Raw genomic sequence first — 11,712 nt, 5'->3', positions numbered from 1 at the left:
TTTTAAGTTGTAATATATTTAATGTGTAAAACATGGTGATTCAATATATGTCCACATTTGTGAGCTGATTCCCACAATTGAGTTAATTAACACATCCATCACCTCACATAGTTACCTTTTTACTTTTCGTTTTCCTTGTTTTGGTAAAAATGCTTAAGATCTCACCAAATTTCAAGTATACTCTCAGCAAATTTCACGTATACAGTACAGCATGATTAACTGTAGTCATCATGATGTACATTAGCTCCTCAACTTATTCAGCTTATAACTGGAAATCTGTACCCTTTTGACCAACCTCCACCTATTTCCCCAGCCTTTCAGGCCCTGACAACCACCGTTCTACTGTCTGTTTCTATGAGGCTGACTTTTTAAATTGAAATTCAGAGGCCAATCTCAAAATAGAAGTTAAAGCAATGGTTAATCAGAATAATTACAAAAGTGTGGAAAAACTAGTAAGGAACAAGAAATCTGAGACAAACTATAAATGAATTAAAACCCACTGGGCCAGATCCCATATTTGACATTTTCTATTAGAAATTGTGTCCTGCTCTGGAACGTATGTTCTATTTGAGTATATCCCTTCTCTACTCTAAGAATGTATCTACAAAGAGACAGAATAGTAGGTGCATGTGCTGAAAAAGCCTTATTTGGGGTTCCTTTGTATCTGGACTCAAGACAGTATCCAATCTTCTGTTTGACAACATTGCTTTAAACATGTTACAATCAGTTAGACAACTTTTCTTTGCATCATATTTTAATTTGGGAAGACGTGGGAGACATCCTTATTTCTTGAAGAGATTTGCAAATTGGTCTAGGCTCACTGGAAATACATTGACAAACTCATAGTGGATTAGTTATGTGTATTCTAAACTCATCCTATTTTTTTCAACCTCAGAGGATGGCTTTCAAATCTTGTCTTCAACGTCCAAAGGATATTTTGAGTCTGTTGGGAGATAGAATAAGCCATACATGTATTTGTTACACTTTGGATTTTTAAATAAGTTTAAGGAATTATGAGACTATTTTAAATGCCTAATTCTGCCTCTTAAGCCCTGATGAAAGGAGTAGATTGTGAGGATAGCCCTGTATGTCAAGTTAAGTGCTCTGGCGGAGGGCGTAAGGCAGGTTAAGTCCTGAACAGACAGACTGAGGAAGCCTAACCCGGGGAATCTAAGTGTGTCCCCCAGGGCTGTAATCCAACAGCGAATTAGCAAAATTACAGAAACAGCAGAGAGCTGGAAGACAGGTAGGAAGGTCAAATGCAAACAGATCAGAGCTGAAAATAAACCTGAGATTAATTATAAATGAATTAAACCTACCAGCTCAAATGAAACAGCCAATTTTACATTTGATATTTACGAGTATTTTTGTTAGTTACAATTTTTATTTGTGTGCACCTGTGCACGTCTATGTTCTCAGAACGTATTTCATATGTATTTTCTCAAAATTAGGAAACTTCTTTTCCATAAAAAAAAAAAAACAGGTTTCTTAAAAATTTGTGTGATATTTCCTGTCTGCAGAGTTGGTTTTGCAAGTCATGCCCCTGGAAAGTTATTCTCAAATCTTGGTCTGCGTCAGAATCCCTGGGAGACTCTGAGTCAATATGGCCAGGCATCTGTGCCTTTTACAAGCTGCTCAGTGAGCCTGAGGACCACGGAAGCTTGAGAACCATCACCCCAGGGAATGGCTCCCTCCACACTCTACGTGAGTAACTGCTACTTGTGCTTTCAGTCTCCTATTTCTTCATTTATACTTGGGGACCCATTAAAGTATAAGGAAAGTTACATAATTAATAAGAACCCCTTGAGATAGTTTTCCTACCCTCAAGTTGTTTATCTGGAGAACCTAGTAAGACGACACAGCAGATACACAGAGATTTCATCACGAACACAAGGCAACGTGGGATGAGGGTGAGGGATGTCGTATTTTGACACATAACTGAGAGATCAGACAACGAGAGCTGCACTGCAGTGATCAGAGCAGTCTTTCTTCAGGTAATTCTTGAAGGGAGCCCTAAAAGATGAATAGAATATGCATAGAGGTGAACTTGGAGGCGTGCTACAGGGTGAGTGAAGGTTGCAATTTGAGGTTGCTGGGCAATTATGGAAGTTCCTCTCTTTGCAGTAGTCAGATGCTAATTAAAAACTGCCTTTGGCTCTCACAGGCACTATCTAGTTAAAGTTTTAAGAGGAGGAATTTTTTGTAAGAGTCCATAAAATTTAGTACCAACTTAATTTTTATTCATTGTGAATCAATGCAGAAACCAGAATAGACCTGACACATTGTTGCTGAGTATGTTCTGGAATCACAACACATTCTTGGCTAGAATCAGAAAGGTGATAAAACTAAAAGAAAGGTCTTGGGTCTCCAATCCCACTTGTGGTTACAGTTCTGCCCTTGCCATCTCCTGAGAAACGTCTCCAGGAATAGGCAATTAGCAAAACCAGAGTGATGGGTATAAGGAAAATCAAATTTATCTGGTCTGTATTGGGTAAACACAGTCCCACTCCTTGAACCTGGGCAGTCAGGGCCTCTGCCCTTGGCTCTGCGGTGTGGAGACCCCAGATGCTCACTCCTCCTCCTGGTTATGCTTCTTCCTGTGAGATGAGGAATCCACAGGGCTAAGAGACATGCCCACCAGGAGTCTATGATCTCCCTTTTAGACAACACTCTGGGTATCTAGACACTGGAATTCTCTGCCCTTCACAGGCCTCCTCCTCAGGTCCATATTCCCAAGGATGTACAGTGCCACCAACAAGGACACACCTAGGCCTAAGGGGTGGCCAAAGGGATACTGTTGGGAGAGGGTATGGGCAGGGCTTCAACAAGTGGACAAAATGCATGAGGACCCTTATGGTGAGAGATGAAGGGAAAGAGCAAAGATGGGTTAGGAGGACCCAAGTTCTACTCTTGTCTGAACCATGAAAATGTTAGGAGAAGACATTAAAGATTCCCAGCCTCTGGGGAACTGGGATGTGCCATCACGATTGCCTCTGCACAGCCCCTTTCTATTCCTGGTCCAACAACCAAATGTTAGGTGCTATTTACTGCCCACATCTTACATTTCCATAGAAGCATTTCACTCTATGCCCTGGGAGGGAACACCGAAACCCTCTTCATCCTCTTTCTACTTCCGTCCATTCTCCCCAAAGGAGGAGGAAAGACTGGTCAGATTGGTCAGGCTGAAGAAATGTCTGTAAATGCATAGCTCTGCCCTCCCAGGGCTCTTTTAGAGACTCTCTCTGCCTGCAGCCATCGCTTTTTCTCCTCCATTCAAGGATCAGTGGAGAGGCTCAAAGCTTCTCCATCCTGTGACTGGTATATCTGTACTAGTTCAGGGAGGAAGACACAGAAAGCCTGCATTCGGCCCTAGATCTGACTAGTTCTCCACTCCAGTAGCAATCATATTCCTCCCTTGCTGCAGACTCAGGGTCATCACACGCACGTGGTAACACACGGGAAACTCCAGCCACGCCAAGTCTGAGGTGAATCATGAGGGGCTTGAAGGATAATAGACAACAGACAACAAAAAAAGAAGAAAGAGAAAGGAAACTTTTCACCCATTTAGGAGAGAAGACAACTAGACCAAGAGATCAGGAACCATAGAGAATAAATGCACTGGGCAACCAGAAGACAACAGTTGAAGGGACTAGCTCTCTCTAGAGAGAGTCTAGGAGAGAAGGGGTGACAGGGGAGATGGAGGTTAGGGGATGGTACTAGTGGCATTTAATGTAGGCCACAGATAAAAAGAAAAAATATTCAAGGGAACCTAAAAGGACTCCAGGGGAGCAGATACCCTGCCTAGGAGAGAAGATCTGGAATCCAGAAGAAGAACCCAGTGATTCCAGGGACTGAGGTTGACCATATGATGTAAAAGTCCATCTTGTATGCTAAGCATGGTCAAACTGCATTTGATCGTTCAGCCAAGCGCCTGTAATTTACCTATTCCCGTCTGCATGTACCCTGAAACCTAGAGCTCCTCTCACTGTAAGGAAGGAAAATTTCTGCGAGAAACATCTGGTTGGACAGGAATATGCTTTTGAACTATGAAGGAACCACAGCACAGACCTGAGCCACAATCCCAAAGTGAAAGTCTGAAAACAAGAACAACTCTCCCAGCTCCTGTGGGTGGAAGAGATGGAAGCGGCCAGAGGAGACTGCCACTTTCAGCCAGACACCCCGTGCTTTCACGCCCGCTTTCAGGCATACGGTCCACGGGGTGGTTCAACATGCACAAATCAATTCATGTGATACACCACATCAACAAAAGGAAGGACAAAAATCACATGATCATCTCAATAGATGCAGAAAAAGCATTTGATAAAATTCAACATTCATTCATGATAAAAACTTTTTACCAAAAGGGTCATAGAGGGGACATATCTCAACATAATAAAAGCTATTTACGACAAACCCACAGCCAGCATAGTACTCAACAGTGAAAAGTTGAAAGCCTTCCCACTAAAAGCTGGAGCAAGACAAGGATGCCCACTCTCAGGCATACTGACATTCATCTAAATCAAATGATGGTTTGGGGGTTGGTTCATTTTGTTTTAGAATTTCCTGCCCCCACTTTGGATTAACTGAAGACCCCTTGGATATCATAAAACTAACACTGGAATTCATAAAACCATACATTTGGGATGGTATGTGCCAAAGGTAGAGAGACAAATTAATGCACAAAAGCATGGAAGATATAAAAAAATAAGGAGGAAAGAGAAAGAGTTAAGGAGTGCCCTTGGAGAGAATAAAATGTAGGTGGAAAAAAGTCATAGAAACAGAAGCAGGAAGATTTTTTTCAATGGAAGGAAGAAGGAAGGTAAAAGTGGAGAGAGGGAAGAAAGAGTAGAGGGAAAGACTGGGTAGGTACGTTAATTAGGGACGAGAGCAAAGAAGGGAAAACAAAATGTTCTCCAAGTAAAACAATCTCCAGCCACATGAAAACAAGGGTACTTTCTGCATTTCTGTCAACCTCTCTGCTGGCTGTTTTGTTTTGAAAAGCAGCAGGGAACGTCAAACAGCTGTTTTTACAGCTTCTGCAGCGTTGTCAAAGCCAGCCTGTGCAGCCTGACTGCGGGGCACTCCCGACAGCCGAGCAGGCGGCGAGGCGCTGCGGGAGCAGATGGGCCGCGTCTGAGGGAGACAGTGCCTGGGCCCCTCATGCTCCCCGAAGCCGGGACCCAGGACCCCTGGGAATGCTGCTGGAGAGAGATAAGCAAACACTCCAGGCAGCATTTCTCTTTCCTGATTAAAAAAAAAAAAAAAAAAAGCACCTGGGGTAGTCTTCCCTTGGTGGAAACAGCAGAAAAACACACAAAACTCAAAGTCAGATGACGTGGCCTTGGGCCCCAGCGCTACCATTTCTGAGCTACATGGCCTCAAGTCTGTTGCTTCCCCTCTGAAAGTCTATTTCTTCATTTATAAAATGGGGAGAATACCTGGAAGGGTTCTCGTAAGGACTGAATAAGGTCAGAGCATGGCACACAGCCTAGAATATAGTAGGCATTCAGGAAAGATGGTAAAACCTCACACTTGGTTTAAAAAATAAAAAATGAGAGAGAAAGAGATGATAGACACAGAGACAGGTCAAGGGCTTTCCTGGATCTTGATCTTGACCTCAGTCCCTATCATCCCTACCTCTCTCTCTACTGATCTGTCTCTGTGCCTGTCAGCTCTTCCCACCAATGTTTGGTTTCCAATAAGTGTAAGAAGGGACTTCTCACCCTCCCTCCTTGTCCTCTACTCTCTCCCAACAGCGAGGCCACCTGGAAATCACAGAGGTGGTCTCTCCTTTCTACCCCCCCTCCCCAGTAAAGCCTCCAGCAGCACCACTCCTAACCCTGCCAAGTCTAGCAGGGATCTTTACCACGTAGGGGACCCCCGAGGAAGGGGCTTCCTCCCTTGGTGACCTGTTCCCTCCTGAGAGTGACTGTACAATTCATGGTTCGTCTGTGGCTGGCTGGGAGTGGAGGCCACCGGGGGGAGGACAACTAGGAAGGGGAAGAGAAACAAGCACCAGATTATAAAGGAAGACAGCCTGGGGTCAATGGTGTGGCCAAGGTCGTGGTCAAAAGTGACAGAGGGTGAGCCTAAATTAGAGCCCTTTCCTCACAAGACCGTGGGTCACAGGGCTCCCGCCAGCTCATCAGCACCCTGGTCGTCAGTCTTATCCCAGAAGACAAATGAGTGTTTCCCCGGGGCTCGGAGCATTGCCCAGTGTGGCCCCCTTCACTGACACTCTGCTTGGTGGTCTGAAAGCATGGCGCTTGGCCTGGCTGCTTCACGGGGGCCTTTGAGGCCTGTTCTCACCACCACTTTCACTTGGGCACACCCCTAACACTTACGGGGCCAAGAACAGGACAGTCAAAAGTCATAAATCAAACTAACAAACTGCGAGATAAAATATACTCTCCTTGACAAATACATCTTCATAAGCCTGGGAAGTTTAAATCTAGAATTCTCAGGCTCCTTGGAGTTCTGCTCCGGCACGTGGAGTTATGGGGAAAGATGACCTCTACTCCCCAGGCTGCCTCCCCACCTCTTCCCACACAGGGTTCTCACTCACCTTGAAGGACCTCACACACACACATACACACGTGCACATCCAGCCCACAACCCACAAGGACACAGTCCACTCTTTAACAGACATGCTGGCAGCGGGGGTTAGGGGGAGGGTAGAGCTCAGTAGTAGAGCACGTGCTTAGCGTTCAGGAGGTCCTGGACTCAATCCCCAGTACTTTCATTTAAAAAAAAATTTGAATAAAAGTAAATAAATAAACCTAATTACCTGCCCCCCACCAAAAATTAAAAAAAAAGAAAAAAAGATATGTTGGGGTAGAAGCTTGGGCAGACCCGCTGAGCTGGTTTGGAGCTTTTGAGCAGAGAATTGCAGGTTCCCAGGTACCTGAAGCATGGCGGGGCGGGGGAGGGGGGAGTCACGTGACTTGCATAAGCCTATCCTCAAAGCGCCAAGGATTCCTTGCCCTTCAGGGAGGGTTACGGCTGGAAGAGGGCAGAGTGGTACCCTCTAAAGTGCAAGATGCAGAGCAGGGGGCCCTCTTGCCCAGAGCATTCTGCATCCTCAGTAATGTTATGACCCGCAACTAATAGCACGCCCATCTCCCGCCTAGGCAGGGTGGAGAACATGCCTCATGTTTGCTCCCCTCCTGGGCTCCCACCACACCATCCTAGCCACACTCTCACCGACCCCAGCCTGAAACTCAGATTCACTCAAGTTATTAGGACTCAGTACTCCTCTGGGAAGGACTGAGGGTTGGGGAAAGGGAGCCAGGCTGGAGACTGAGGCAGGACTGAGCCGAGCTGGGACCCCTGGGGCCCGTCCCATTGTTAAGCAGGCCCCCCACCGGATCTAATGGAGCATTTCTGCTGTGCTTTTCAGTGTTGTGGCTCTAACAGGCTCCCCCCGGCGGGCCGCTCAGGGCCCACGCTGCCTCCGAGCAGCTGCTGTGCTGAGCGAGGGAACGAGAGCCTTGCTCGTTTGCAGACCACGTGCCTGTCGCCTTCGCAGGCAGCCATCACCACCGCACACCCTGGAACAGGCTCCCGAGGAGACATCACAGTTTAGTGTAATTCGTCAACTTCACAGCTGCTCCTTGGGAGGGAGGGGGTCTGGGGAAGCAAGTGCCAAGCCGCTCAGGAATCAGGAGCCTTCCCCAGGCCAGCCAAGAAAGAGTAAGCCCCAATCAGAGCGAGCTGGGCTCCAGCCTGCCTCTGGCTTCACCTCCAGCCTGCCATAGGCCTGGGGGCCCTGGCCTCTACTGGTCCCCAGGACTCTGCGAGACTGGGACTCAAAGAGAGAGCTGGTCTTCAGAGTCAGGAAGACTGAATTCAGGGGCCCTGGCATCATTCACTGGGTGTATGATCTTCAGCAAGTTACCTCACCTCTCTAAGCCTCTACTTACCTATCTGTAAAATGGAGGTGAAAGTAACTCTTCCTCGCAGGACTGAGATTCAACTAGGAGTGTGAAAGTTACTGAAAGATAGAAATATCTGGTAAAGAACAGCAGTTCTCAAAGGGTGGTTTCTAGACCAGCTGCATCGACATCACCTGGGAACGTGTTAGAAATGCATGTTCTTGGCATCCTCCCAGGCTTACTGAATCAGAAACTTCAGAGATGGGGCCTCTGAACTGATGTTTTAATAAGCCTCCCAGGTAATTCCAAGGTGGGCTAAAACACAGAGTATTTTCACTCCTGCCCTAAAAATCCTCTGTGCTCTGCCTATTCATGCCTCCTCACCCCCAACCCCTGGCAACCACTGGTCTTTTCACTGTCTCCATAGTTTTGCCTTTTCTGTGATGTCATACAGTTGGAATCATATAATATTTAGCCTTTTCAGGTTGGCTTCTTTCACTTAGTCATATGCATTTATGTTTCCTCCATGTCTCTTCATGACTCAGTAACTCATTTCTTTTTTAGTGCTGACTAATATTCCATTGTCTGGATAGCTAATCCACTTACCTACTGAAGGGCATCTTGTTTACTTCCAAATTTTGGCCATTATGAATAAGACTGCTATAAATATCCATGTGCAGATTTTTGCACTGATATAAGTTTTCAACAATTCTGGGTAAATACCAAGGAGCGTGATTGCTGGATCGTATGGTGAGAGTGTATTTAGTTTTGTAAGAAACTGCCAAATTGTCTTCCAGAGTGGCTGTACCATTTTGCATTCCCACTAGCAATGAATGAGAGTTCCTATTGCACCAAATCCTCGCCAGCATTTGGTGTTGCTAGTGTTTTGGATTTGGGCCATGCTCATACGTATGCAGTGGTATCTCATTGTTGTTTACATTTGTATTTCCTCAGTGACGTACGAGGCGGAGCATCTCCTTGTATGTGTATTAACTTTTCACATCTTCTTTGGTGAGGTGCCTTTTACTTCGGTGTTCAGGTCTTTTACTCATTTTTTAATCAGGTTGTCCTTTTCTGATTGTCAAGTTTTAATAGTTCTTAGTATATTTTAAATAGTCCTTTATCAAATATGTCTTTTGCAAATATTTGTCCTTTAGTCTGTGGCTTGTCTTCTCATTCTCTTGAAGTAAGTCGATGTTTCTTACTTTGTTTTCTTTTAGTAACAAAGAGATAAAGGGTAAAAATAATAAACATTTAGGGAAAGGTGAGTGTTACAGGAACTTTCATACACCCCACAGTGAGAGTTCTGAGGCCCAGGGATACAGGCCAGGTGGCTCTAACAAGTCCCCCAGCTCCTGTCCCTTATTTCCACTCATCTCCAACACAAAGCTCGGTCCTTAGATAAGGACCTTCCCAGAAGAACTTCCCTAGAACAACTTCCTGCTTCAATGGACAAACAGTGTTTCTTTAACCCTTTCGGGACCACTGACCTCTTTGAGAATCTGATGAAAGCTGCAGGCCTCCTCCCAGGAAAATGCACACACACACACACACATTACATGCCAATTCAGGTGTTCACAGGATTCCCAAAGCCCATGCAACATTCAGTGACCCCAGGTTAGGAAGCCTTGCTGGAGAGAGTGAGGAGAAAGACTTGAGCTGCCCGTAGTCAACTGGTCAGGGCCCCAAGGCACAAAGCACAAGCCATTTCCTTTTCAAGGCAAAACCCAAACTCACAGCCCCTGTCTCCCAAGTCCTCTAGGCTCTTCCCTGGCCAATGCCTTGCTCTTTTGAGATTTGGGGAGGAAATGAACCAGTGGCCAGAGCTTGGAGACGTCATCCAGCCCTGGTCACAATGACCTCATGCAACCCCGAACCAAAGCAAATGAGCTATCCACCCATCACCTTCCCATGTGGCAGCCGTCCCCCAGCTGGAGCAGAGCCACCCCATGGTGGGGTCTCCCCTCTGCCCCATGAGGCTTCTAGGGGCCCAGCTGGTGGTCTGGCTGCATGGGGCCTTCGGTTCCGAAAGGAGGAAGGCTGGAATTTGGAGAGGCAAATGAGGCACTGACAGTGCAAAATATGAAGGACTGCTCACTCTCAGGGCCCTGCAGAGAAGCCCACCAGGAGGCACATGGCCAGCAGGCTTCCTCGGACACAGAAACAGCTGGCTGCCAAGAGGCTGGAAACACTTTGTTTCAAATGAGATGAGTTGGTGTATAGCAACCACAGCCCCTCGGAGCAGAGCTCCTTGGCACTTCACCAGCTTCAAGCCCAGCTTTGGTGACCTTTGAGAGGGAGGGAGGGTCGGCTCCCACGTGGAAAATACTGCAAGGACCTTGTTAACACTTTACACAGGGCACTGGAGGAGCTGGGAACTTGGAAAAGAAAGTCTTTCTCGGCGGCCCGGCCTGGGGTGAGTATGCAGTCATGTCTGTGGTGGAGAGATGGGGGGCCTCGCCTCCGTGAGGGCTGGACGTGGGCGCTGGGGGTGTACCTCACACAGAGTAAGTCCTCTCCAGGAGAGTTTTCCCAGTGCCATTCAGATGAGCCCACCCAAGTCCCTCCACCCTGCGAATCCCAGTCCTGACGTCCTCCCTCACTTCATCCTTTCCCAATCTGTGAGCTGCCTAAGGCTTCCCCCTTCTGCCCAGGCTGGGGAGGTGCCAGCACACCAGAGGAGGAGCAGAGCCCACCCACCTCGGCTCCTGCCCCAACCCTCTGGCTGCGGTAGCTGAGGAGAGGGGGAGGGGTGCTGAACAGACAGTAAGTGAGAAAGGCAGGGAAAAGGGGTCATCAACAGCTACTCAGGTGCAAAGATGGCAAGCCCATGAAAGCTAAATAGGGTGTGAAATTCATCCTTCATCTGTTCAGAAATGGAAGTCCTTGCCTGCTGCATCTCCTGGTCCAGGCACTCTGGGAAATGTGGAGCAGGTGCGGCAGCAAGCCCCCAACAGAGGGTGAGGCTCCCCCTTCCCGGACCATCCACCTCTGCTCTTTGCTCCACTCGTGTCCATTACCCAGACCTCATCCCACCCTACCAACCCCCCGTCACTGCTACTACTGTGCTGGACCTGGGAAAAGGTAGTGTGAACTGAAAAGGTAGGAGATAAGCACACAGAGAACACACAGAACAACCTAGAAGTTGAAGGTTTTTTTCTGTAACCCTCATCCCTTAGGGAATATGGTTTCCAGGGTTCGGAGAGCGAAGGCAATGAACCTATAAAAAGTTGATCTAGTTGATGGGAATGTAAATTGGTGCAGCCACTATGGAGGACAGTATGTAGGTATCTTAGAAAACTAACAATAGAACTACCATATGATCCAGCAATTCCACTCCTGGGCATATATCTGAAGGAAACTCTAATTCAAAAAGACATATGTACCCCATGTACCCCAATAGTCATAGCAACACTATTTATAGCCAAGACATGGAAACAAACACAGATGACTGGATAAAGAAGATGTGGTGTGTATGTGTATATATGTATATTATATATATTATATATGTGGCATATATGATATATGTTATATATATATGTTATACACATATATAATGGAGTATTACTCAGCCGTAAAAAAGAATGAAATAATGCCATTTGCAACAACATGGATGGACCTAGAGATTATCATATTAAGTGAAGTAAGAAGTCAGACAGAGAAAGACAAGTATCATATGATTTCATTTATATGTAGATTCTAAAAAACTACAAATTTTATTTACAAACCAGAAATAGATTCACAGACATAGAAAACAAACTGTGGTTACCAGGGAAGAAAGCAGGGGGGAGGAATAGATTAGAAATTTGGGATTAATAGAGACACATTACTATATATA

The 11,712-nt window shown here is 46.3% G+C and overlaps 1 long non-coding RNA gene across 1 annotated transcript; it reads right to left on the bottom strand.

Annotated features, from left to right (window-relative positions):
• Positions 1–679: 679 nt before the first annotated feature.
• On the bottom strand, positions 680–8,322 carry LOC140698518 (uncharacterized). Its single transcript, XR_012076329.1, has 3 exons — positions 7,923–8,322; positions 1,822–2,013; positions 680–943 (listed from the first exon to the last, which is right to left on the bottom strand). It is a non-coding gene; the product is annotated as an uncharacterized lncRNA (long non-coding RNA).
• Positions 8,323–11,712: the final 3,390 nt, after the last annotated feature.

The sequence above is a fragment of the Vicugna pacos genome, chromosome 9, assembly GCF_048564905.1.
Source record: "Vicugna pacos chromosome 9, VicPac4, whole genome shotgun sequence".
NCBI lineage: Eukaryota > Metazoa > Chordata > Mammalia > Artiodactyla > Camelidae > Vicugna > Vicugna pacos.
Note: the sequence above shows the minus strand (reverse complement) of the source record. Positions and strands in the feature narration are given on the sequence as shown.